This window comes from Lissotriton helveticus, chromosome 8, assembly GCF_964261635.1.
Source record: "Lissotriton helveticus chromosome 8, aLisHel1.1, whole genome shotgun sequence".
In the NCBI taxonomy this organism is placed as follows: Eukaryota; Metazoa; Chordata; class Amphibia; order Caudata; family Salamandridae; genus Lissotriton; species Lissotriton helveticus.
In genome coordinates this window covers 1,395,939,345-1,395,964,119 of record NC_136069.1, presented here as the reverse complement: position 1 = coordinate 1,395,964,119, position 24,775 = coordinate 1,395,939,345, and positions in this window count along the sequence as shown.

Here is a 24,775-nt window from a genome sequence, read left to right as displayed (position 1 = left end):
ATATTTCATTTACATCATTATTCTGTGTTTTAGACAAGTTCTTCACAGGTTTTTCCTGTGAGTAAAAATGCATTTCAGGATGTTAACAACGTGGTAACAAGTAGATTCAGACTCTAATAACTGTAAACACAACATAGCAGGACGGCACTGTCTAAAGCCCCACACTTTTAACAAGGATAGCAGCCAAATTTTGCGATGAACATGATAAAACTTGCAGAACAGTACAGTGTGCATAGTGGTCTGCACTGATTTGTCATCGCAAGGACAAAGGCCTAGGATTGGCTCCCACGTATTCCTCGTGGGAAAGGCTACTAACCGATGGAACAAATTTAATCTGAATCTTGTTAACACAAATCGGTCAAAAATAGTAATATCCAGTGTTAGGTAGGGCTGAATCATGATAGTGGTCTGAACCGTGGTTGCGTGGAGGACCAAGGATTTTCCTATTTCACTAGCAAGCCTTAGTCCGTCTAGATGGCTCAGAGCCATTACCTTCAGATCCTTCTTGGATATCTCGCTGATCTTTGTTGGAGTTGTGTAATAAGCCTCTAGGCCTAAGTCGGTGAGAACATTTCTGATGTAAAAAAGCCATCTGATTTTCGCTGAGTGTTCTAATGCCATTGAATCTACCACAATTCCTTTGGTGAGCATGTTTTTATCAGAGGTCCAAATGCGCCGCCACAATAATAATGGTTGAATTTTTACCAGGTCCTCAATATGTGGTATGCCTAGTTCTATGTGGCATGCGTATGTGGAGATTCGTCTAGGTGCTGCAAGGAGGAATCTTAAAAAATAATTTTCTGCCACCTGTAGAGCACTAGCATCCACATGGCCCCAGAAACCGGCACCATACAGTGCTATTGTCAGACATTTAGCATTATAAATTTTTAGCATTTCCACAGGAGACCTTTTGCCCAGTTTTTGTGAAAAGGTTATCAGGGCAGCTATTGCTCTCTTAAAACAGTGCTTTCTAGCCTCGACTGCTGCTTTCCAATTGAGTTTTTCATCTATTGTAATACCTAGGTAGGGTTACTGGGCCGTCTCTTCAAGTTTTTGGTTGTTAAGGTATATATCCTTGGACCTTTTTCTCCCTTTGCCTGCCACCATTACAAAGGTTTTCTTGATGTTTACGTGGAGGTCAAGACTACCCATATAATCCGCATACCTAGACAAAGCCTTCTGTAATTCACGCGGGGTGCGCGCCAGTATGACGGCGTCATCCGCATAGAGCAGAGCGGGAATTAGGCGTTGTTTTACTTGCGGGAGGTCCTGAGCCCCCCCTTAGGAGCTCCACCTCCAAGCTGTTTGTATACAAGGAGAAAAGAAAGGGGGCCAGGACACATCCTTGCCTAACTCCACGCTCTACTCTGAAAGATGCGGACAACTCACCCGTCACACCAAAACGGACGCTCGTAGAGGCTTTGGAATATAACTCCCTTAAAAAATCTAGGAGAGGAGGATCCACACCCATTTGTGCCAAAACTGCCCAAAGCTTTGAATGGGACACGCAATCAAAAGCAGCGGACAGGTCCACGTACACCATGTAGAGCCTGTCCTGTTTTGCGTGAATATATTTACCCAGGATTAAGGATAGATTTAGGGCCTGTTCTACAGTACCGAACCCTTCCCGGAAGCCAAATTGTAGATCTGACAAGAGACCCCTTTCCTCTACCCACAACTGAAGTCGCTCAAGGACAACCCTACCAACTACCTTGCCCAACGAATCCAGCAATGAAATAGGGCGATAGCAAGTAGGGTCGTGGCGATCTCCCTTTTTAAATATTGGAACCATGATGGACTTGGTCCAAGAATCCAACAGCCCCTTTTTTTGCAGCTGCCATAGAGACCCTAGTAAGTATAGGGGCCCAAAGGTCCACATTATATTTAAAAATGTCCACCGGGACTCTGTCGGGCCCTGGTGCTTTGCCATTTTTACTTACTTTTAGAGCCAAAAGCACCTCGGAGATATCGAATTCTATGTAGATAGGGTATACGACCGCTACATGAGTGACATCTGGTTCTATTATGTGTGATGCTCTCTGAAAATTTTTAGTGAAGTGGGATACCCATGCTTCTTCTTCGATGGCCACTTCGATCTTTGGGAGATTATCATCAGCTAAAAATGGGGACTTGACTACCCTCCAAAACGCCTCGCTATTTTTTTCTAGGGCACTTTTGTGTAGTTCGTCCCACAACGCCTGTTTTAGTTTGGCCTTTCTCTGCTTGCGCGCAGCCAAGTACTCTTTTCTAAGACTAGCAATTAGCTGTAAGTCTCTAGCGTCTTTATTCAGGGCCACTTTTAACTTGGAATGGGCTAGGGTACAGCTATGATTGAACCAGCCTTTCTTAATCGAGGTTTCTGCTTTTGGCTTTGCTGTCAAGAGACCTTTAATAGTAGCTAATATTATAGAAAAGTTGCTTAATACTTCCTCCTCCGTAACTATTGGATCTAAACATTTTATAATGTTGGGAAAGGCTAATTTAATCAAGTCTTCGGTAATTTGCCCTGGATTTATCTTCCCCCATTTTAGCGTGTACCCATTTAACTGGGCTATATGTATTTTGTTCTGGGTCAGCGCTTTTGCTATTGTTAGGGTAAGCGATTGTTGGTGCATTAAGTAAATTTCTATCCTAAGGGCCGAAGGTCACTTAGTATGTTTTCTAGAACCTCAAAATGCTTGGCTCTATTTGACAGACCGTTCGATAGAAGGATATAATCAACTGTTGTTTGGTGTCCTCTTCCCAAATACGTTGGTTGTAGCTGATTAGTATTAGGAGTCAGGTTGTTGACTATTAGAAGGTCCAGGTCTGATAATAGATCGTTCATGGCTGTACCCAACTTAGTATGACTGAAGTGGGTGAGGGGAATATCCTGCTCATTCACCTGCCCACCACAGTTGTTTCCATCATGTGGGCAGGGATGTAAATTAAAATCCCCCCCCCCCATAGGAGATATACAGCGCCTTTACCTCTTTTAGCTTGTCTGAGGTGGGAGAGTTTCTCATAGAGATTAGATACTGCCCTCAGGAATTCTCCTTCCTCTAAGTTGTTGTAGAAATTAATGAGCAGAACGGTCGTATATCTGGTGGCTGAACTGTACAACGCAAATCGAGTGTAGGCGGCAACCATCCAAGCTTTTACACTTTACCACAATATGTGAGCCTAGTCAAAGTTGATTTCAGCTTGCCTCCTCTCCTATCATATTCCCATATATAAAGGACAGGATAATATCTGAGGTTAAGATGTGTGCTGTAGAAGACATCATCCATTGACAGCTAAGTTCTACCATGTATATTGGTATGTCGTACATGTATAATGGGAACAGAGGTCACTCAAAGGTTGAACATAACAAATGTGTGATCTCCCAGCCCTAAATGGGCGTTTTGACTTTACGGGAAAGGAAGCACAAATGTGCCACAAAATGTACCTGACTATTGGACATCTCACATATTAACTCTCCAATACAATGATATGATTTGAAGTGCAAATGTGATACTGGTCTGCATGATGATGTACACCCCCTTAGATTTGTGAACAGTCAACATCAGACTTGTGAAAAGCTGGGTCAGTATATGGTGCTTACTTATTGAAATGTAGCACCCTGTTCTAACCTGGGCGTCCCTTATGGTGATTTTATGGGTTAAGTTAACCATAGAAAGCTCTCTAAGTGATAGCTGTGGAGAGCAGCCTTCAGGCTTAATCTAGGAGGAGTTCAAAGCAGCTCGGTTTACCAGTATCTAATTGTTTAGTGTAGACTAAATAAAAAAGAACCACAGACTGTACTTATAAATAGGTATTTATTACAATCACTCACTAACACCTTACTGTATCTCCTACCCGGAGATGTTCACAGCGCACACAATACTTTGGTCATAGAACAGCACTTAGCATCAATACACAGTGGTCCCCAGAGGGGAGTGAGTCAATACATCAAATAAGTAGGAAGTAAGCCACGACAAGTGGAGACTGGACCCAGGAGATGTAGAAGAGTAGGGGACGAAAGGAACCACCCCTAGGGACCCAACTGTCATGTGAGAAGGGATACTTGACTGTACACTCAATACTTTTCAGCGGGTACCTCGCAATTGCAGTCTTACCGCAGAAGGACGAAAGAGTCTGTTGGAACTCAGAATTGAGTTTGGAACGAAGAGTACCTGAAAGCAGAGGGGACAGAGTCTATGCCACACCGGGATGTTCAGGAGGGATGGAAGACGAAGGCCACTCAAGTTCAGGAAGGCAACTTAAGTGAAGAGGCTTCAAGCTGGGGTACACCGAAGTGGTAGCTCTTCCAAACCACCAGGATGTTGAAGACAGCAGATCCGGGTGATTAAAGCGATGCAGCGACACGGTGCACAGGGGTTTGGTATTCTACGAAGGATGCTGGCCTCAACTCGACGAGAAGACAGCTCAGCTGTGTTGCAGAGCCTTGTGGAGTCAGTGGAAGCCAAGGTTCAGCAAACCAGTTGATCTTGTTGCGATGCCTGCGGACGCAGGGGAGTGACTCCTTCACTCCAAGGGAGATTCCTTTGGATGTCATTAGATGTCCACTGGCCCAGGATATGTATGGAGCACGGACGCTGATGTTGCAGCGAGCTTGCAGGACTATGAGGTCAGGAGTCGAAAGAGTCTTATACGTTGTAGTCTTGGTCCGGAAGCAGGAGGACGATGCGATCAGTTTGGCCCAGTCACCACGACTCAGCCAAGATGTCCAGATGGTCAAAGAAGAAGTGGAGTTGGATCTGAATCGAATCCCACAACAAATCTAGGAACGCACCCACAGGTAAGCCCATAAGTACACTAAGGTGAGGGTTGGGAGGATTCAGGAGTCCCTCCCAGTGGAGGGGTCGGACAATAAGGACGATACTCCCATGTCATTTGTCCAGTTTTGCACCAGAGCGGAGAGCCTGTTTCGAACTGGAGTATGCAAAGAAGGCACAAAATATGCCCTTCAAGCACACTATGTGGCGCTGGCAAGCACTCCCGCCCCGGTCCAATACACTAAGTCCTGTCTGGGAGGTGGTCACACCTCCCTGCAACAGGAAAACTATTGTCCTACCTTCCCTTGCTCAGGCTTGGCCCAGCAGTAGGGGTGCAGAATTGTGTCTGTGGTAGGCAGCAGCCCTTGGTTGCTGTCAGGCTCTGTTAGATCGGTCCTGGGAGCATGGAGGGCCTCCCAGAGTGATGAGTTCAGACCTCAGCAAGGCCCAAAGGTACCGAAAGGGTTCGCCCTTCTGTGTACAAAGTCCTTAGACTTACAAATGAAGTTGGCAAGGAAACTGGAAATACAAAAGCATAGTTTAATAAACCTTTAAAGGTGGTGATACAACCTCCACAACACTTCTACAGCATTGTACAGAGTAGCACACTGAATACAAGCACATGGCCCCTTTTATACACAGTGGAAGGGGTTCAGTTTACAGTTTAGACAGAGGTTACAACCACGTAAGGACATTTCTAAACATATCAGTGGGTGGAGCTAACAGTATTTCTAGAACATGGGAGGGCTATGTTAATAAGGAACAGCTGTTACTTCTGCTGAGCATGCGCTACACTCTCAAGAAGGACTAATAATAACTGTTGCTAGGTAGAATCCACAGTGTAACTGGCAGAGAGGTAGGAAATCAGAACATTGAGCACATGGCAATGCAGGACATGAAAAATGGCAGACTCGAAATACAAAATGGAATCCGTATACTAGATATTTGGACTAATGCATTATGGCTTCGGCTAATGCTTAATAATACCACTGTTTTATTTACAACAGGAGGGTAAACATCCTTCACAACGCGGTCAAAACACCACGGTGCTATTATGACGTGTCTTTTACAACGCAAGTCGTTACCACGACTTGCGCTGGAGGGCGCTCTAGACTAAGGAATAGTAGATTTACTATTCCAACACCTTCCCTACTGTACGTAGGCTGGAGTTGGAATAGTAAATCTTACTATTCCTAAGTCCAGCACCCTACAGCGCAAGTCGTGGTAACGACTTGCATTGTAAAAGATGCGTTGTGATGTACCGCGATCATTTTGATCGCATTGTAACATCAAACATCCTCCCGGAGGGGCCCTACCGTGGATGGAATCATACCTCCAACACCACAGTGCTGGGGTAGGATTCCAACCTGTTAGTTCCAGCCAGTTTAGAGATGGTCATCACGTAATGACGCCATGCCCCTCTATATGTTATATGGCTGATTCACTTACAACCCAGGAGAATGTACTCCATAGGCTGTAGGGGTGTCCTGCTCATTCAGGGGCACCCTCACGGTTAGGACTGAGCACCCTGCCTTCGGATTAGAAGTCCTGCTAGAGGGGTGAGTTATGGGTCTTAAGTGTAGTGACCTTAGATATAGGGAGACTTATATCTGTCATAAGTGGTGCTAGAACCAGCTTACACAGGCTGCAATGGCAGGCCAGTGGCTACAGTTTGAGTGGTCTCCCATGGGAGGCATAATACATGCTTCAGCCCATGGAGGGACCCCTGGTGTACCTATGCCCCGGGTACCACAGTACCATATACTAGGGTACTAGGGACTTACAAAGGTACACCAGAAATCAATCTGGGATGTACCTTAGTACATACTGTTATCAATTTAGGGAGGAACCACAGTGACTGAAGTCCTGATCAGCGGGATCCCAGTCAAACTAGTCAGAACAGAACAGTTGAACACCAGCAAAAAGTGGGGGTAACCATAGAAGCAGATCCTACTTCACTACAATACTCATGAGGCATGATGCGCCTAACAATGAAGGTGTAACCAAATGTAGGCAGAGGCGATCAGCATAATTATTCCCTTCCTTCAAATATCAGTTACGTTCTCATACACGTTTGTCTGTTAATGAGTTATCTCATTGATGTCAGTGCTGTGTGGAGATAACAGCTAGAAACTGCTGCTGGCGAGCAGGGGCCCGCATGTAAAGTTCAGGCAGTAAACATGTGGCACACTGGCCAGAAATAGCATATCAATGACCTATGATAATGACATATATATGTTAACTTATTGATATCATCCTGTGTACTTGAATATGGACATGTATGTCTCAAAACAACTGCTGGCAGGATACCATCAGTGCTGCAGACAACACCATCCCAGGGTATGCAAGACATCCTGGCTGCAACAATGAAACCCACTTGCATCTGTCCATCAGGTAAATGTGCCATAAAGTGCTTCCCTCTTATGGATTCCAAAATCATTCCAAAGATCCAAATCCCCTTCTGCATAGCATCTGTAGTTAGTGTGTAAAAAGTCACATACATACTATTTCAGTTGTGTGAGTGTCACGTGTGCCTGTTAGAATATTAGTCATGCAGATCATTAAGTATGGTGTCACTTCCCTCTCAAGCTGCTGGATCGCGGACCATATCTTCAGCTACACCTATGAGGAGCTTTTTAGCAGTTGGCATCATGGGAGAATCGCAAAGCAACACAGAGCTGTATAGCTGGAGCTGGTGAGTTTGCTTGAGCATTGTACATTTCCATTCAACATCTCAGTGCTATGGTCTGAGTTGTCAAGTTTAGGTGTACCCAAACCAGGTCACGTGTGCATCACTTGTTGATGCAAAGGACAATAGAATCAACTCCTGTGTTGCACCACATCATTTACTATGTCAATTACTTATCCTGATGCAACCTCTGTCTTCCAGGTGATGAGTGTTGGGTGACGGGCAATCAAAGGGGATAACCCACTACTCTTGCAAGCAGCAGTTTCATCTGCCAGGACTGCTCAAGAGGAGGAGGAAGTACCAAAGGAGGCTGTTGAATTGGATAATGATGGAGATTATCTGGCCCGTTCCACAGACGATGAGGAGACAGATTCCCTGACCATAACATTTGTTACACTAGCTAAAATAGGTAAGGTCACCCCCTCCCCCTCCCCCCACTCCCACGCCCAGCAAAGTGCCTCAATATCCAAAGCCCATGATTGCTTGTCCTCAGCATAGCACTAACCAGCCCAGCTCTCACACACCCCAACACAGACATCATTCCCCGACAGCCTTCACATTCAGGACAGATGTGGTGGTTCCCCTTCACACTCCTACCTATGCAGTGCATCCCAGGCATTCTCTTCACCATCTGAGGAAGGCACCACCCCTGGTGTGGTCCAGGTATCTCTTGTCCACAGACTACCACCTGCCACCCTCCCCTGCTGGTGGACCTGAAGATCTTATTCATGGCTGTCCCATGCAGAGGGGGCTAGCAGATGGCCATGGGGGCCAGTGGGAGAAGGACTTCTTCCAACAGCAGGCTGATGTGAGGCAGGACATTCGTACCATAGGGGCTACCCTGTCAGACATGTCCGAGGCACTGCAGGACATGCTCCAAATCCCTCAAGTGGTGGACAGAATGACCCAGGTGTAGGACTGGATAGATAAATCTTGGCAAGACATGTCTAAGAAGATCATTGACATTATATCCATCCATGGGGAAGAGAGTGCAAGACAGCATGCCTTGGCCGTGAAGATAATGGAGGGCATGCTGAAACATATCCAAAGTCTCCATTTAAAGTCAATGCAGGAAGGGGGCCATCACATCTACCTTCAGCACATCACAACGATTTGATTTGATTTGATTTGATTTTAAGTTTTCTTAAGCGCGCAGCTACCCTGTGGCATCCCGGCGCTGAAAAAGACTACGGAACTGAGGGAAGGAAGGGTCAGGAAGTGACCTCAGGGGAACACATGTACCAAAATCTGCCTGGCTCGTAGCAAGAGTACACATCCACCACAACTCCCTGTCCAGGCATTCCCCCACTTGTACTTTCACCACCACCCCATGTCCAAGTACTCCCCCCTACCTGCACATCCACCACCAACCCCTGGCCAGGCACTCCCACTAACTGTACAGACACTCTTAGTTCCTGTCCAGGAACTTCGCCCTGTACAGGCAGATGAACCACACCAACTTCAACCTGTGCAACAACACAAACACACTTCCTCACAACGATCCTCACCACCCTCTTTATCACAGGAAGAAATATCATCCTGAATATGTATAAATACTAAGATGCGTATTATATACTGATGGCCAATTGTTTACCCTTGAGGTTGCCTAGAGATGTGATAATGAATGTGTGTGAGTGACACATGTAAAAGTGTAACCCCATCAGTGCAACAAGCTATATTGTGCACAGCAAATAACTACTTCAAGGTATATGTCCATACTTTGAACACAACATTTACAATGAGGTTAACATGATAGGGAAAGCATGATTCTAAACATAGGTTTTTGTAAATTAAAGGGATAAAAAAGCAAAATTCAGTCCGTTTGGAAGGGAGAAAGGAAAGCAAATAATGTTCTTTGAACAGAATGGACCAGGGGACTTGGAGGGGGTTGGGCAACATAAATAAAACACAACAGGAAGCGTTTGGGGAACCAGTCTATATACAAGGAGCAAAGTAAATGAATGTCCAAAAGAAAGTCATAGTCCAACATGTCAACTGCCCTTCTGTTCATCCTCAATCTCAACAATGTCAGATCCTCCAAATTTGATGCAGGCTCCTGGCTGGCCAGGGTAGGACAAGGAACCACACAGGGTTTGAACACACGAGGAGTATAGGGGAAACAGTGTGGGGCAATGTACAGGGGGAAATATTGAGGGAGGTTTGGGAAGGACGTTTTGTAAGGACAGACAACATGGCTGCACACAAGGAAGTGACACTGGCAGTGAGTATGGCCATAGATCTTGCAAGTTCCTTTCGCATCATTCGGACCTCATCACAGAGCTAAAGCATGATGTGAGAGGACATGCCTAGCTGACCCTCAAATGCCCCCATCACTTCCTGAGATGCAGCCACAGGAATCACAATAGAGGGAGAGGTTTGGGTTGAACATGAGGGTTGTGGTGTCTCGGGTCAGAACCTATGTTAGGGTCTTCCTGGCAGCCACTTGGAGGGGGACTAGTGGCAGGGGATGCCATTGGAGACCCCGATGGAATGGGGGCCTAAAGAGTCAGGGGGGCGCTGATGGCAGGCCCAGGTTGTGGGGCGTGACCTGCCCCAGGGACACCTCGCCAAATGAAAGTTGTAAATTGTCAGGGGGCGAGTTGATCTCCTCCCCCCTGGCCAGAGAAGTCCAAGTCTTCACCCTCCCCCCTACAATGTCCTCAGCCTCCACCCGGACCGTAGTACTTGAGGTGTTGTCTTGTACTGTCTGGGTGGGTGCAATTCCCTGCCTTCTGGTGTTGAAGGTCCCTCCTCTTCATCCTTTTCCTCTTCAGTTGTGGAGGGAGGTCCTGGCCACTGGTGCCCCAACGATGTCCTGCTCTGACCCGGGTCCTGGTTCTCCTGGCCAGCTGGGACCACTGAAATGGAAGACAAATCATAGTGTAGTGGTTGTACACATAACAACGACACACATTGTATTTTTTGTATTGTATTGTAATTGCATTTATATAGCGCTTACTACCCCTGACGAGGCGTCGAAGTGCTTTTTCGGCGAGTAGCACTCTACTCCGGGACCCATAGAGGATTAGTGTTGAATTAGTATAGTGAAACATGCAAGTACATTTTAAGTGGTGGATAGGTTAGTCAGTTATTTGGATTTGGAATGCTAGCAGAAGGATAGAGGAGGACAAAGGTTTGTATTTATATAGAACTTGTTGACGCACGCTATTCAGGAAGCCTATAAAGGATTAGTGGTGAATTAATAGGGTGAAATATGAAGTAATTTCAGTGGTGGATAGTAGTCAGTTACTTGGAGTGAGAAGAACAGCAGAGGGATAAAAGGGGAAGAAAGATGTGCATTCATATAGCACTTGTTTCCCTTATGGGTGTTGAAGCGCTTTTCTGGCGAGTAGCACACCCCTCCGGAACCCATAAAGGATTAGTGTTGAAAATTAGTATAGTATAAATATAAAGTAATTTGAGTAGTGGATATGTTATTCAGTTATTTGGGTAGTATATTAGTATAGTTGAATATGGAATTTGAGAAGTGAACATGTTAGTCTGTTAATTTTGATTGAAAAGGATAGTGGAGGGATAAAAGAGTGAAGGATTTTTTTTAGGTCTTAGCAGTAGGAGGAGGCTTTTGGATGAGTAAAAAGGAGTTTTGGAGGGGAGGAGTCAGAGGTAAGAGTTTAGAAAGGTTTGTTTTAGGGGATCGGTATAGTAAAAAGAGGTGTCAGATGATGCAAGGAGGGGTAGAGTAGGAGTGAGTTTAGAAAGGGTTATTTTGGTGATCATAGTAGTGGTATGGGGTTTGGGATAAATGAGAGAGTGGATGTTGAGGATGTATTGATAGATGTATAGGATGAGAGATAGGGTGGTGCATTGGAAGGAGTAGTAGAAAGAAGTTTGAGATGAGTCAGAAGGTTGGGCTAGAAGATATATTGAGCGAAGTATAGGCTGAGAAATAGGGTAGTGCATTGGAAATGCTAAATTAGAAGAAAGTGATAAATATATAGATCCATAAGTACATTGAAAGAATATAGATACATAAAGGAGGTAAGTATATGTAGATTAAAGATATTGATAGAGGCACAGGATGAGAAACAGGGTAGTGCATTGGATATGCTTTTTCAGGAGAAAAGTAACAGACACACAGAACCAAGTACATGGAAGGTACATAGATGCACAATGGAAGTATGTACATGTAGACCAAAGATGATTTGTATTTATTTATTATTATTTTTTCTCTTAACATAATATTATTTTACATGTTTATACAAAGTAATACACAAAGATAAGTACATATCTATAGTGGAAAACAATTGCTTATATATTGTGGTGCATGGTGGTACATTACTCTGTGCATAATGTTGTGCGTGGTGTACATTTGGTGTGAGTGTGTTGCTCTGTTTGTGGATGTGGATGGTGTGGGCTGGGTATTGCTAAATGAGAAAAAGGGCATAATGTCTTGCCCTAGTCCCGACCAGTCTCAAACAGGCAACTGCCCTTGTCCTCTCCTCCCAAAACAGGCTCAAACAGGCAACTGCCCTTGTCCTCTCCGTCCTTAGCCGCGACACCCGGGCTGAGACGCCCTAAACCTGGTCTCTTACATCCCTAGTAATCAGGTGACCCCTTAAGCCAATGGGAACCCTAGCCCTAACACTATCCAATCACAACACTAGACCTAAAATCTAGAACCAATAGGAGACCAGGACCGTACAGCCAATGTTAGCCTTAGTCCAAGCACCCAATACGTTCAAAAACCCTGATCTCTACATCCAATAAAGGCCCTAGCCCTACCAGTAGTCCCAACCCAAGTCCAAGCAACAAATGGCACAGGTGGCCCTAGTCCCTACTTCCAATAGAAAGCCTAACCCTACTCTTAGTCCCAAAACTAGTCGAGCAACCAATCACACAAGAAGCCCTAGTCGCTACTTCCAATTAAAGGTCTAACCCTAGCCCTAGTCCCACTCTACTCCCAACAACCAATAACATAGGAAGCCCTAGTCCCTACTTCCAATAGAAATCCTAACCCTAGCCCTAGTCCCAACCCTACAATGATAGAATCACAGACCCAGAAACCAAAAAGAACCCTCAAACACCCAACCAATGAGGACATCAATCCTAATCCAATAGAAACACCAGATACAACCACCAATCAGTGTACACATATACCAACCACTAGCAGACCATATAATGTCCCAGACACCTCAGACAAGGTTTGCTGGCCAGGGAGTTGGAAGCTGCTTTTCCTCTTCAGAATCTCCTAGGAGACATACAGGCTCAATCCACACTTTGGACTACTGCAGGTAAAGGCCTCACTAACTTGAAATCTAACAATACTGTTTGAATAACACTTTACTCCCTCTGCTGGCCAAAAAACGAAGTGCACAGGCCCTAGTAAACACAGTTTAAACAGCTCACAGAAGCACCCTCTGATGTAGAATATCCCCGTTGCTGGTGGGGGGGAGGGGTAGAGGGAGGGGGAGGCAAGGGGGCTGGTTTCACTGGCTTGTGAACACAAAATGGTGTCTGGGGGTGCACTGTTTTAACATACAGGTCTTAGCACAGAGCAAAGGAGAAATTTGGGGGGCTCAGACTTGCCTGGTAGCTGAATCGTCAATGGTCTGCTGGCCTGGGGGTGGGGCCGGGGAGCTGCTTTTCCTGTTCAGAATCTCCCAGGAGACAGACAGGCTCAATCCACACTTTGGACTACTGCAGGTAAAGGCCTCACTAACTTGAAATCTAACAATACTGTTTGACTAACACTTTACTCCCTCTGCTGGCCAGAAAACAAAGTGCACATACCCTAGTAAACACAGTTTAAACAGCTCACAGAAGCACCCTCTGATGTAGAATATCCCTGTTGCTGGGGGGAGGGAGAGGGAGGCAGGGGGGCGCGGTTTCTCCTCTGATCACGCTATAGAAAGATAAGTGACTTGGAGAATAAAGTAAGTGTATGTTCGCTGTGATGTCCTGATTTGACTCACACATAGACATCTTGCCTGAATTTTGATGGCTTACACTTCTGTACTGACCAACCCTCACCTTCTGCATTCTTGTAATCTGTGTTTCCTGTCATTGCCTCATAGACATCTTTCAATGCCAGTCTACAAAAGGAGATTGGAGACCGTCCGGATGGTATTGGAAGGATCCTGTGATATGGAGTCTCTGCACTCTTACACTTTTAAACAAATGTCATCTGCTGTGTAGCATTGTATGAGACAACACAAATGCATATGTTGGTGTACATATCTAAATAGGGGCTGGGATATTGGCTTTGCTAAGTGAGGAGTCTAACATTTTGATATTCCCTCACAATAGCAGACAGTCTAGTGCCACATGTTGCCTTCCAAGACTGCTTAGGTAGTGTCGTACCCTGGTGAACAGTTGTGGCTAGTTGTTACAGCTACCTTGACTGGACAAATGACAAACAAGCCACTGTTGGGAAGATGTTTGTATGTGGACCCCCTTAGAGAAGTTGGTATCACTTAAGAGTGAGGCAAGGATCTCAAAGTCTGTCTTATCTCTATGGCACATAATGATCTGTCTTAATCAGAACCCAATCTCACAAAAGGCAATGCAAGTTACAGCATCCAACACCCAAAGGTCTCTCATCCATACACTGGACAGTGTGCGTACCATTCCTCACCCAATGCACACATCAATAATAAGTCCCTTGGTTCACTGGTAATGGTGCTGCCAGTACAATGTTATATACAAATGTACATGTGTGGCTCTATTACCCTGGTGACATACAAACACTACAGCTCTCAGAATGCACTCTGCTCAGTGCATTCTATGTGCTACAGTGAGCCTATGGCCTTATCATGACAGCTGCATTGCACAGATTAGGTAAATGGAGACCTGCGACACACACCAAAGGCAATGCAAGTCACAGCATCCAACACCCAAAGGCCTCTCATCCACACACTGAACAGTGTCTTTACCATTCCTCACTCAATGCACACATTCATTATAAGGTCCTTGGTTCACTGGTAATGGCACTGCCAGTGCAATTTTATATACAAATGCACGTGTGTGGCTCTATTCCCCTGGTGGCATACAAAAACTACTGCTCCCAGAATGCACTCTGCTCAGTGCATTCTATGTGCTACAGTGAGCCTTTGGCCTTATAATGACTGCACAGATTAGGTAAATGGAGTCATGGGAAACCTGATGGTAGAGCTTTGTCATCCCTCACATCACACTTTCAGACACACATTGCAGCTAATTCACTTACCATCTCTCTGCTGCTCATTCTCGTCCAGCTGAGCACAGAGGGTTGGCTAGGCTGCCTTCAGGACCATCCTGTACAGTGGTGAGAGGCGGTGCACATGGTGCTGGGAGGACTGGCCCAAGATCTCCTGGTCCTTGAAATGAAATGAAATTTTAATTTATAAAGCGCGCTAATACCCGAGAGTTTCTAGGCGCGGCGGCTCTACAGTAGCGGCTCACCAGATGGGGTGTTAGATTGGTGTGATCAGGCTAGTTGCTAAAAAGCCAGGTTTTTAAAAGCTTGCAAAATCCCAAAAGATTGTTTTTCGACTTAAGTGCCAAAGGGAGTGAGTTCCATAATCTGCTGTGCCTGCAATAAAGCTTCTCCCTCACCCCCAGGAGGCAGTTTTAGCCCTGGGTATTACCAGATGTGAGGAGGTCTCTGAGCGGAGCTGCCTCTCTGGGTTGTACCACTTGAAACTGTTTGTAAAGTATTCGGGCCAAGACCATGGAATGCTTTAAAGGCGATGCAAAGGGCCTTGAATTTGATTAGTCTTTCAACTGGTAGCCAGTGCAATATCGGGAGGGCATGAGCCACTGATTGATGTTTCAGGATAGCAAGCAGCATGCAAGCTGCTGCATTTGGGAGGACCTGCCTTATATTGAAGGAAACATGATTGTATATTGAGGAACACCCTGCTGCAGTAATCAATTTTTGACAGGGTGAGAGCTTCAACCACTGCTTTCTACAGTTCTAGCGGAATAAAAGGTAAGATTTTCCTAAGAGTTTTAATCGTGAAGAAACAGGAGGAGGTGGTCCTGTTGACCTGCCCCTCGTAGGACAGATTGCTGTCAAAGTAGACTCCTAAGTATTCATCTTAGAGACTGGATTTGGGATTTCTTCCAGTTCCCCGTGGCCACCAGCTTGGTTGGCAATTAGAGCTATCACGTCCAAAAAAGAAGCACCTCCGTTTTTCATCTGTTTAGCTTCAGGCAGTTTTGGGACATCAAGTGTCCGACTTCGCGCATACCGTTGTGAAATCTCAATGCAGTGTCCATCGGGTCCCCTGCAAAGGATGCCATGATTTGCGTGTCGTCGGCGTATGACACTGTCTTAAAGCCGAAGGACACAATCAGAGAGCAGAGGGGGTGACATAAAGGATGAAAAGTGTCGGACTCAGCAAAGAACTCTGTGGCACCCCACAAGGAAAATTGAACCACGGACACCTGTGTCCGCCAAGCTCCACCCGTTGCTCTGTCACTGAGAAGGGACTTCAGTAGAGCCAAAGCCCTGCCCCTGATACCCACAGCAAAGAGTCGGCTGATAAGAAGATCATGATCAATGTACCGAAGGCCGCCGAGAGGTCCAGCAGGATCCAGGCTGTCTTCCCACCTTTGTCCAGGACCTCTCTTATTTCCTCCGACACATTGATCAAGGCCAGCTCAGTGCTGTGTTGCGGCCGGGCATTGATTTCCACTGTACTGCAGCACTCCCCAACGGTGGACCAGAGTCTGGTGTGCGCTGTATTGCTCAGCTGGTCCCAGGGCCCGTTATACAGCTGAGGGAACTTTTCTAGCACCCCGTCTGCTAAGATGTCCAATTCCCTTTCAATGAAAGGGGGTGCTTTCTCCTCAGGTCCCTCAGCCATGTTGGGGGTAAGTGGTTAGTGTAGAGCAGCATGATGGCAGAGGATCTAATCTGTCACATAGGATGGCTCAGAATGAAAAGAAAATGGCTGCAGCAACTTCCTGCGATGAATTCTCTGCCTACCACTTCCTGCATGTCATTTCCTGTATGAATAGATTGGGTTTAGGCCCGTTTCCGAAATCTCCGGCCCGAGTGCGTACCCCTTGTATGCAGTGCAGAGGCGCCGCATGCGGAGCCTGCATTCCTCATGCAGCACCTCCACTCCGTATACAGGGAGTCATCCTCTGCAACAGATCAGATCCTCTGCCATCCTGCTGCTCTGTAGCAGAAATTCCAAAAATGAGGCGTAACAGTTTTACAGATAAAAGGAACATTAGAAACGTAAGACAAAAGGTAGAACAGACCATTAAACTATGTTTGGACAGGGAAAAGGGTGTGGCCAGACACAACATCACATCCTAGGAGAGTTTGCTCCTTTGCATTATGGTACATGTAGTTCATATTTTGTGTTCAGCTCAAGACTTGACTGTAGTGTTACGATACATTTGGGGGAAGCAGTGCTGTGTATCCCAGACACATAGGGCCTGATTCACAAAGCTCATCATTACTCATGTGGGGTCCCCTCAGTTGTGAATGATCTGTTTCAGTTGGGGGCAAATACTCCACAATGCAATAGTTCGGTTCCTTTGTGAATCAGACACCCATTGTCAAAAGGTTCTAGGAGGTCTCACACATGCACATACATCTAACCCTCTGAGGCAATGGATTTCTTAGAGACATTGACAAGACTGATAGCCGACATCTGCACATGACATATTGCATGGCTAGTCTTTTGTCTCCTGTCAACAGCTGTGGTTTACATACATTGAGTGAGGCTTGAAAAGTAGTCTCAGGATGGAATTTTTGGACTGACTCGTAAATATCCAGCTTTCATCATTAACAGATTGAAAACCACATCTTGTCCATAATACAACAAGTTAATCAGGTGAAAAAAGTGCCAACCAGCTGTTCATGGACTTGCATACCCTGCCCTCTATTCTGTGCAATGGCCTGGTTGCCCGTATTCAGACGAAGCTGAGGGTTGAAAGGAATGTGTCAGCCATGACTTAAAGCTATGTTGTGCAAGACACAACAGGCTAATATGATCTTGCACACAACTTCAGGGGAGTACTTCAGCACCCCCTGTACGGTCAAGACATCTGAATCACGACTTCAGGAGACCAAAAGTGCATTCTATGATGGCTTGAGTTCATATGTGTGCTCTATTGTGTCTACGCTGAGGTACAGTGGCTGCACATTTGTATGGTGTGAGGAGCTCAGGGAGAGAGTGCGTACACAGCATCACCTGAGGAGGGAAAATAGGGAACTTGGTTACATGTCCCTCTTGCATCTGTACAGAACATGATCTATACTTTGGTACATGTAGTGTCTGTTGAGGCTGTGTCTGTGGCATGATGAATATTATTGTAAAATAGTTGTTTATGTGAGATGTCTTATACATTACATTTATACATATCACACATGTTTTGTGCTTGGTACTTACCCGGTAGCCACATGTTGCCAAATTCTACCGCAGCCATTCGCGGGGCAAGAGGTGACATGCGGAATACAAAGCTGCCATGGGTACTACTTGGAAACACTGCATGCACATCATTGAATCTACCACTGGCATCTCAGACACCCTGCACATTAATGGAATGCCATTGGTGTCTGTTGCAGAAGATGGTTGCAATGCAGTGAGGTGGCTGAAGAGCCACATTGGTACAATCAATTGCACTGAGCACACGTGGGAAACAGGAAATGAGGTAGAAATCTCTAGCTAACTTCTGTCTCATGTCCAGTATATGGGGCATTTGTATGTGGAGGTGGGCTCTCGTATTGATGCAGCTCAATACCTGATGCAAGCGCCGGGATTGGATTGCCTGAGAGATGCCCACAAAGTCACTGTAGACCCTTTGGAACGACCCTGTAACAAAAAATGGAGAGCAGCAAGGATCTTGAGATAAGCTTGGATGGCATGGGAGCGACAGGTCACAGAGTCAAGTTCCTGCTCCCACTCACAAACCATCTCCAAGATGACATAAGGGGGGAAACAGTACTGGCCCTGTCATCTTGGCTGGACATTTTAAATAGGTCAATCCTTTGTCTGAAAATCCTCTCTGCTCTCCTCCTCCTCATCAACTCTTCTTGCCGCTTGGCAGGGGGCAGAGCAACAAAGACATTCAATGACATGTTGGAAGGTTTGTATGTGTTAGCTCTACTTTTATGTTTTCTGCAGGGCTGGGATTGGCTGTTGGGCTGCAGTGCTTCAGCTGGAGCAGTGGGGGAAAGGTAAGCATTTACACAGGTGTTTAACGGTGAAGACAATGATCATCCGGCCCAAGTGCAGAGATTCCGGCACCGGTGTGGAGATTCTGGCCTGGCTGAGGCGATTCCGTCCCGGACTTAAAGATACGAGTCGTAAATGACTTTTGTGAATACCAAAAGTCGTAAAGTTAGACTTTTGGCTCAGATTACCTTTGTGAATCGGCCCCTATGAGTCTCTTTGTCACAAATACAACAGGAAATTATATTACATTATTGAACAATTAACTTATTATAATGAAGTTACAAATAGATGTGGCTGTGATCAGGAACAGCATTGAACATTTGTAACATCTCCGGCAAGCTTACTTTCTTTGATGCACGTCATTTGATACAGTACAAATAAACAGCACCACCAAACAGATAACATTTCATCTATTTTATGAAATGAGATGCACTGCAGAGAGAAAAACATGCACAGACAAAATCTTCCATTTTACTTTCCTCAAAGCCATGCTTCTTTTAGCTGTTAGTAGAACCAGACCAGAAGGCCCAGAAAATTAGTTTTGCAGTATACTTATGCTAAAAATGAACATTAATGTTTGTTAATGAATCTGTTCTAACGCTACTCACCTGATTGCCAGGAAAATAAGTATAGTGAGTTTCAGTAGTGTCTGCCTCTTGGGGGAAAATGTCCTGCTGTATTCCAGAGCCCTAGTATCATTGCAACGGAGCCTAAGGCTAACAATGCGCATTCTGAATTGCAGTCACAAGCCCAGCAGACCTGCCTTGCAGCACGGAAAGAACCTGGCCCAAAGAAAACACCTATGTCCTTCATAAAAAGGAACAATGCAAATAAATATTACTTTTACTTCTTTATCAGGTTTAAAAGGTGATGTAGTACATGTAGGTTGAGTTATTGCAATTGATGGGTGAAAAAATGCAATCACATTATATATTGTTTCTTTTTCATTAAGACATGCTAAAATTGTAACATTTTCTTTAAAAGTAAAAACTGTTTTGGATGTGTAAACGGACTTTAAATCCCATCACATATTCATGCCGGTCTGCAATCCTGCATCTTATAAGTCTTTAGCTCTGCATCAGTGATTATCAGGGTCGGACTGGCCTAAATAGCAATCAGGCAATGCCAGACAGACTGTTCTGACAGATCAGAGTATGGGTTATTTTTTGGCTTTAGGTGGGCCTGTTTTATGGTCTTCTGCACCAGTTTTTACTGTTGTTTTTCCTTATTATTAAAACAAACATTGCTCAACTGATCTCACATCCATGCAGCCTTCCATAACTTGCAAAACAGTCATGAAGTGTGCCTTTACAAGTTCAAAGCTGCCCCAGTGTGTAAACCTAGGCCACTTTCTTAGTTTTTTTATTGGGGGCCAAATGTATTTATGTGCCTGGGTCTATTTCCTGTCCCAATTCAAAACTGCTCTTTAATTATTGACACTTGAGTACCATTTGAGGTGACAGTATACTGTTTATGAGATTTACAGACATGCTATAAATGTATTGTAAAATAGCTCAGTAGCTTCCAAGAGCTGCCAATAACCCAAACGTCACAGGTTACATTTTTGAGTGCTGCTTGAGTGCTGTTGATAATAAAGTTGCCCTGCAGTTTTATTGCAAAATGCTTGGCTCAGCGAAGAGAGGTAATTTAACAACATAATAAATTCTGGGATGGGAATTGTAGTTTTGTACATTTGGTCTGTCCTTCCTTTATAGATAAAGCCATAGCTGCCAAGTTTCTCATGTGTGACTAGTTAGGCCGGTACTAAATTTTTCTTAGAATTCTGGGACCGGTAACCATATTTAACTCAGTATAAAAACAGGTCTACGAGTGCCAGAATTCTAAGAGAACAAAAGTACTGAACTGACTGGTTACGTATGGGGCTGTGAAAATTGGTAGTTAGGAACAATTGCTTTGTGTTCGGGGATTTTTCAAGGACACTTCTGCAAAATTCTGTTGTACAAAGTGGATATTTTCTGATTTATATCTTACTTTGTGAACATATCTGTTGTGAGACGGCCTCTGAGACAGACAATTGGCCAGGAAGACTGGGAGGTTTTGTTGGGCGCCAGGCCCTAATACGATTATGTGGTGCTAGGAAATATTTTTCAGGTAATTTGATTGATTTACGCACCCTGTTCTGAGTACCTCTAAAAGTGGTCTTATGATGATGAGGCTGTCTTGCATGTTATGGTTATGCCAGTGAGATTTTCTTCCACCCTGTGCATTATGCCCCTAATGTTAGAGATTCTCAGGAGGTTTGGGTCCAATATCTGTCTGTGGAGATTATGGGCGTTCGATGCGGTTGGTGCCAAATGTGGTTTTTGTTATAGGTTGATGCTAAGTACAGTGATCACCAGTGGTTATTGGGTGCTCGTTTATGATCTATTTTACTTTTACTAAATTTACTCTGTGATGGTTCTGACAGTGGTCCAGTTGGCCCTGCCATATGTAAATTATTCCCTTGCAAACAATATCCAGTGCCAGGTGGCATCCTGTATACCTAGATGAAGGGCCCAACAAATACCAGCGGAATCTTTGAGACTCCCAAGCCCCCATCTTCTTCTGCTCTGAAGTAACAACCTGTTCCTAATCACCTCACTTCCCAAACAGCACATTAGTTCGGATATCTTCACCCAATGTCTGGAATATGTGCCCCGTTTATGTCCTTATACTTCTCCTTATCACCGCTTTCCTAGTAACACCCTTCTCATATCCCCCCCACCCTCTTCCTCCTCATTTTCCCAACATGACCACCTCTCGAGTTAAGGCTGGAATTAATTGCTACAAAATAATGTATCATCCCGACCAGACTAAAGCTTCAATAAAACGACTGATGCATAACACTATTGAATGTTTCCCTGATTCCCTTTTTGTTGATCAATTTTACAATGGTCGTTTTGGGAGGCTCAAAAATGATCTCATTTTCTTCACTCACGACACCCCCTCTTGGTCCACCAGTATATATAATTCCTTTAATGTCCCCCTCTGCATGTTTCAATGGCTCCCTCACTATCTCACTCTATAACAACGGTACTGTCATGATCCAAGGCAAAGACACCTGTCTCTCTCTCTTTGACCACCTCTTCCCCTCCCTACACCCCTCCTCTGCGGCCGGGCTATCCCCTGACTCTTCATCTAGCTCCACCCTTTACTCCCTTTCTCCTCCCCTGACCCCCCCACACTCTAATAAACTGCACCCTCTAGAAGCACAGGTCTGCCCTCTTCTCTCCCACGTGCCCTACTCCCCCATTCCTCCCTCCTCACAGTATGCCCCCCTTCATCACTTCAGCCTTACCTCTAGCTAATACGCTCCTCATCCAATCTGCATCGGCCCAGCATTCCAATCTCATCTCCTCCCCCCTATTCCTACCTACCACCCCCCTTTTTTGTCCACCTCTCCTCCAACCTTCTCCCCCAGTTAACATTCCTTACGCGCCCCTTATTCCTCCACCTCCCACTCTTCTCTACCCCTTCCTCCCCTCGCTATTTACCCCAATTTCTCCACAAACCCTTTGCATCTCTCTCCTTCCCCCGATCCTCCAGTAATGCTGTGCTACCCCATTTCCCCCTTTGGTAACCCTGTCCATCTCTTTCCCTCTGGCCCAGCAGAGCCATTTCCTTTCTTCAACTTCCCTATCTCCCTACCCCCCTCAAGCTGCCGGGTGCCCGTTCCCTCACAGCCATCTTTCCTAGCTGACAGGACCTCTCCAACCACCTCTCCTCTTTTCCTCCCTAACCTCCTACATTCCTATGACTCCACACAGTCTCCCCTCTCCTTCTACCCCACAGCCTTGATCCGCATCCATCTCCCTCTAAATATGTCCTTAATTCTGTTCCTTCTGTCAACACCAACAAAGACAACTCTCCCTTCACCTCTGATACACCAACTTCCGCTCTCAACCTCCACCTTTCCCCACCTATGAACCCTATACCCCAACTCTCCTCCTGTCCCCCCACCTCTCCTTCCCTTCCACCACCAATTTCACCCCCTCCTGCTTCCATCGAGCCACCTAACCTTCCGTGTTCTGGCCTACTCTCCCTGGAAAAAAAGCTAGGCTCTCTTATTACCTCCATCTCCCAGCTTGTAGCTTCCATTTCACTTTTAAGCTCCAAGATTTCCACTTTTCCATACACCTCAACTCCTTCGGAAAACTCTCATCTTCCCACGAGATTCACCTCACCGCCGCGCCCCTTTATAGCCAAGCATAACCTATCGTCTGCAAACATCTTCAACTCACACAAGCCTTTGAACGCCACCCCTCCTCAACTTGCACCTCCTAGTAACCCTACTATCTACTCTATTCTGACCATCTCCTCTGTCAGAACCAAGCATCCACCCAAACCCACCCGAGCACCCCCATATAAGAACAATATCCCTATTCATAGCCCAAGTGCCCCATCACCAAAACAGTCGTGACAGCGCTGCGCTGTCTGCTCCACAACTGCAGATCTGCAATACAACACAAACTTGAAATCTCTGATATCATCACCCTTCACAATATTGACATGCTCTTCCTCACAGAGACCTGGTTTAACAATACCTCTCACTCTATGTTTGATCTCCTATTACCCACAGGCTATTCTATATTTAGGAATGATAGAATTGACAAAGTTGGGGGAAGTGTTGCAGTCATCTTTAGAAACTCCCTTAAACTTAAGGCTTTTCCTATCAGCTCCTTCCACACTTTTGAATGCCTATCTCTTGAGCTTCAATTATACCACCGCTCACCCCTCAGATTCCATGCCATTTATCGCCCGCCTTGTAGCGGCACTTCGTTTTTGGAGGAACTCACTGACTTCATCAGCGACCAATACTCGCAAAGTGACAATCAGACCTTCGTGGATGACTTCAATCTCCACTGGGGCGTACCACAAGACGCTTCTGCGAATCTGCTGGCCATCTTCCTCTCTGCAAACAATCTTATCCAACACTGCACAGAATCAACACACTCCAAGGGCTCAATCCTGGACCTTGTTATCTCTAAAGCAGACATGCTTTCCATCGCTACCCCTATTCATGTAGACTGGTCTGACCACCTCCTCATCCCTTTCGCTCTTCACCTATCACACTCTATAACTCTTGGCCAACCTAAGAGGGCTACCTCCTGGTTCCGTGACACTAAAAATATTGACGTCGGTTCCCTCTGTGAATCAGCTTTGCTATCACTTCCAAGGCTAGACCCGAACCTAGATGTTGACGAGCTCACCTCCCAATGCCTGACAGTCCTTGCAGTCGAAATCAATAACGTTGCTCCTCTCCAAAGCAACAAAAAAAAGGCCCACTCCCTCAGCACCTTGGTTCAACAAATCCCTCTATGAAGAAAGGAAGCACCTAAGATGCCTGGAGAAACAATGGACGCAAGCGCCCTCCACCGATAATTTGACCACGCTTCGTTCAGCAAGATTAAAAGTACCACAAGCACATCTTCCTCCAGAGGAGCCCAAATCCTTAGCCATTTGGCAGAACCTTGACCCCATCTCTGAAGATGCCCTGCTCAATTGCATCCTCGAAACAAAGCCCTCCAACCATTCTCTTGAGCCCATCCCTAGTGCCATTGCCATTGACTTCTAAACGCATTCTCTTTCCTATAGGACCACTCTGGTCAACCTCTCCCTCTGTCAAGGCTCCTTTCCTGTCTCCTTCAAAACTGGGCAGGTCCCCTTCTGCTTAAAAAACCCAAAGCTGATGTGAATGACCTCAACAATTTTTGCCCCATCACTAACCTACCCTTTCTTGCGAAGATCACAGAAAGATGTGTAGCGAAACAACTCTCTCGTCATATCAAGGACAATGATCTTCTTTACAATTTTCAGTCCGGCTTCATCCAAAACTGCAGCACTGAAACAGCCTTGCTGCAAGTGATTGATGACGTGCTGCGGATACTCGATTCGGGGGGGGGGGTCTGGTTTTCTAATCCTCCTCGACCTTTCTGCAGCCTTTGACACTGTCAATCACAACACTCTCCTCAACACTCTTCAACAGAGAATGGGCATGGAGGGCGCTGTGCTTAAATGGTTTGCTTCCTTCCATTCTGATAGTTCCCAAATGATGAAAATAGCGAACAGTCTTTCATCTGCTTTGGCGGTAAGGCAAGGTGTTCCTCAAGGCTCCATACTTGCAACCACATTGTTCAATCTCTACTTAGAACCACTGGGAAATCTCCTAAGTAAATCCGGGATCCACTATC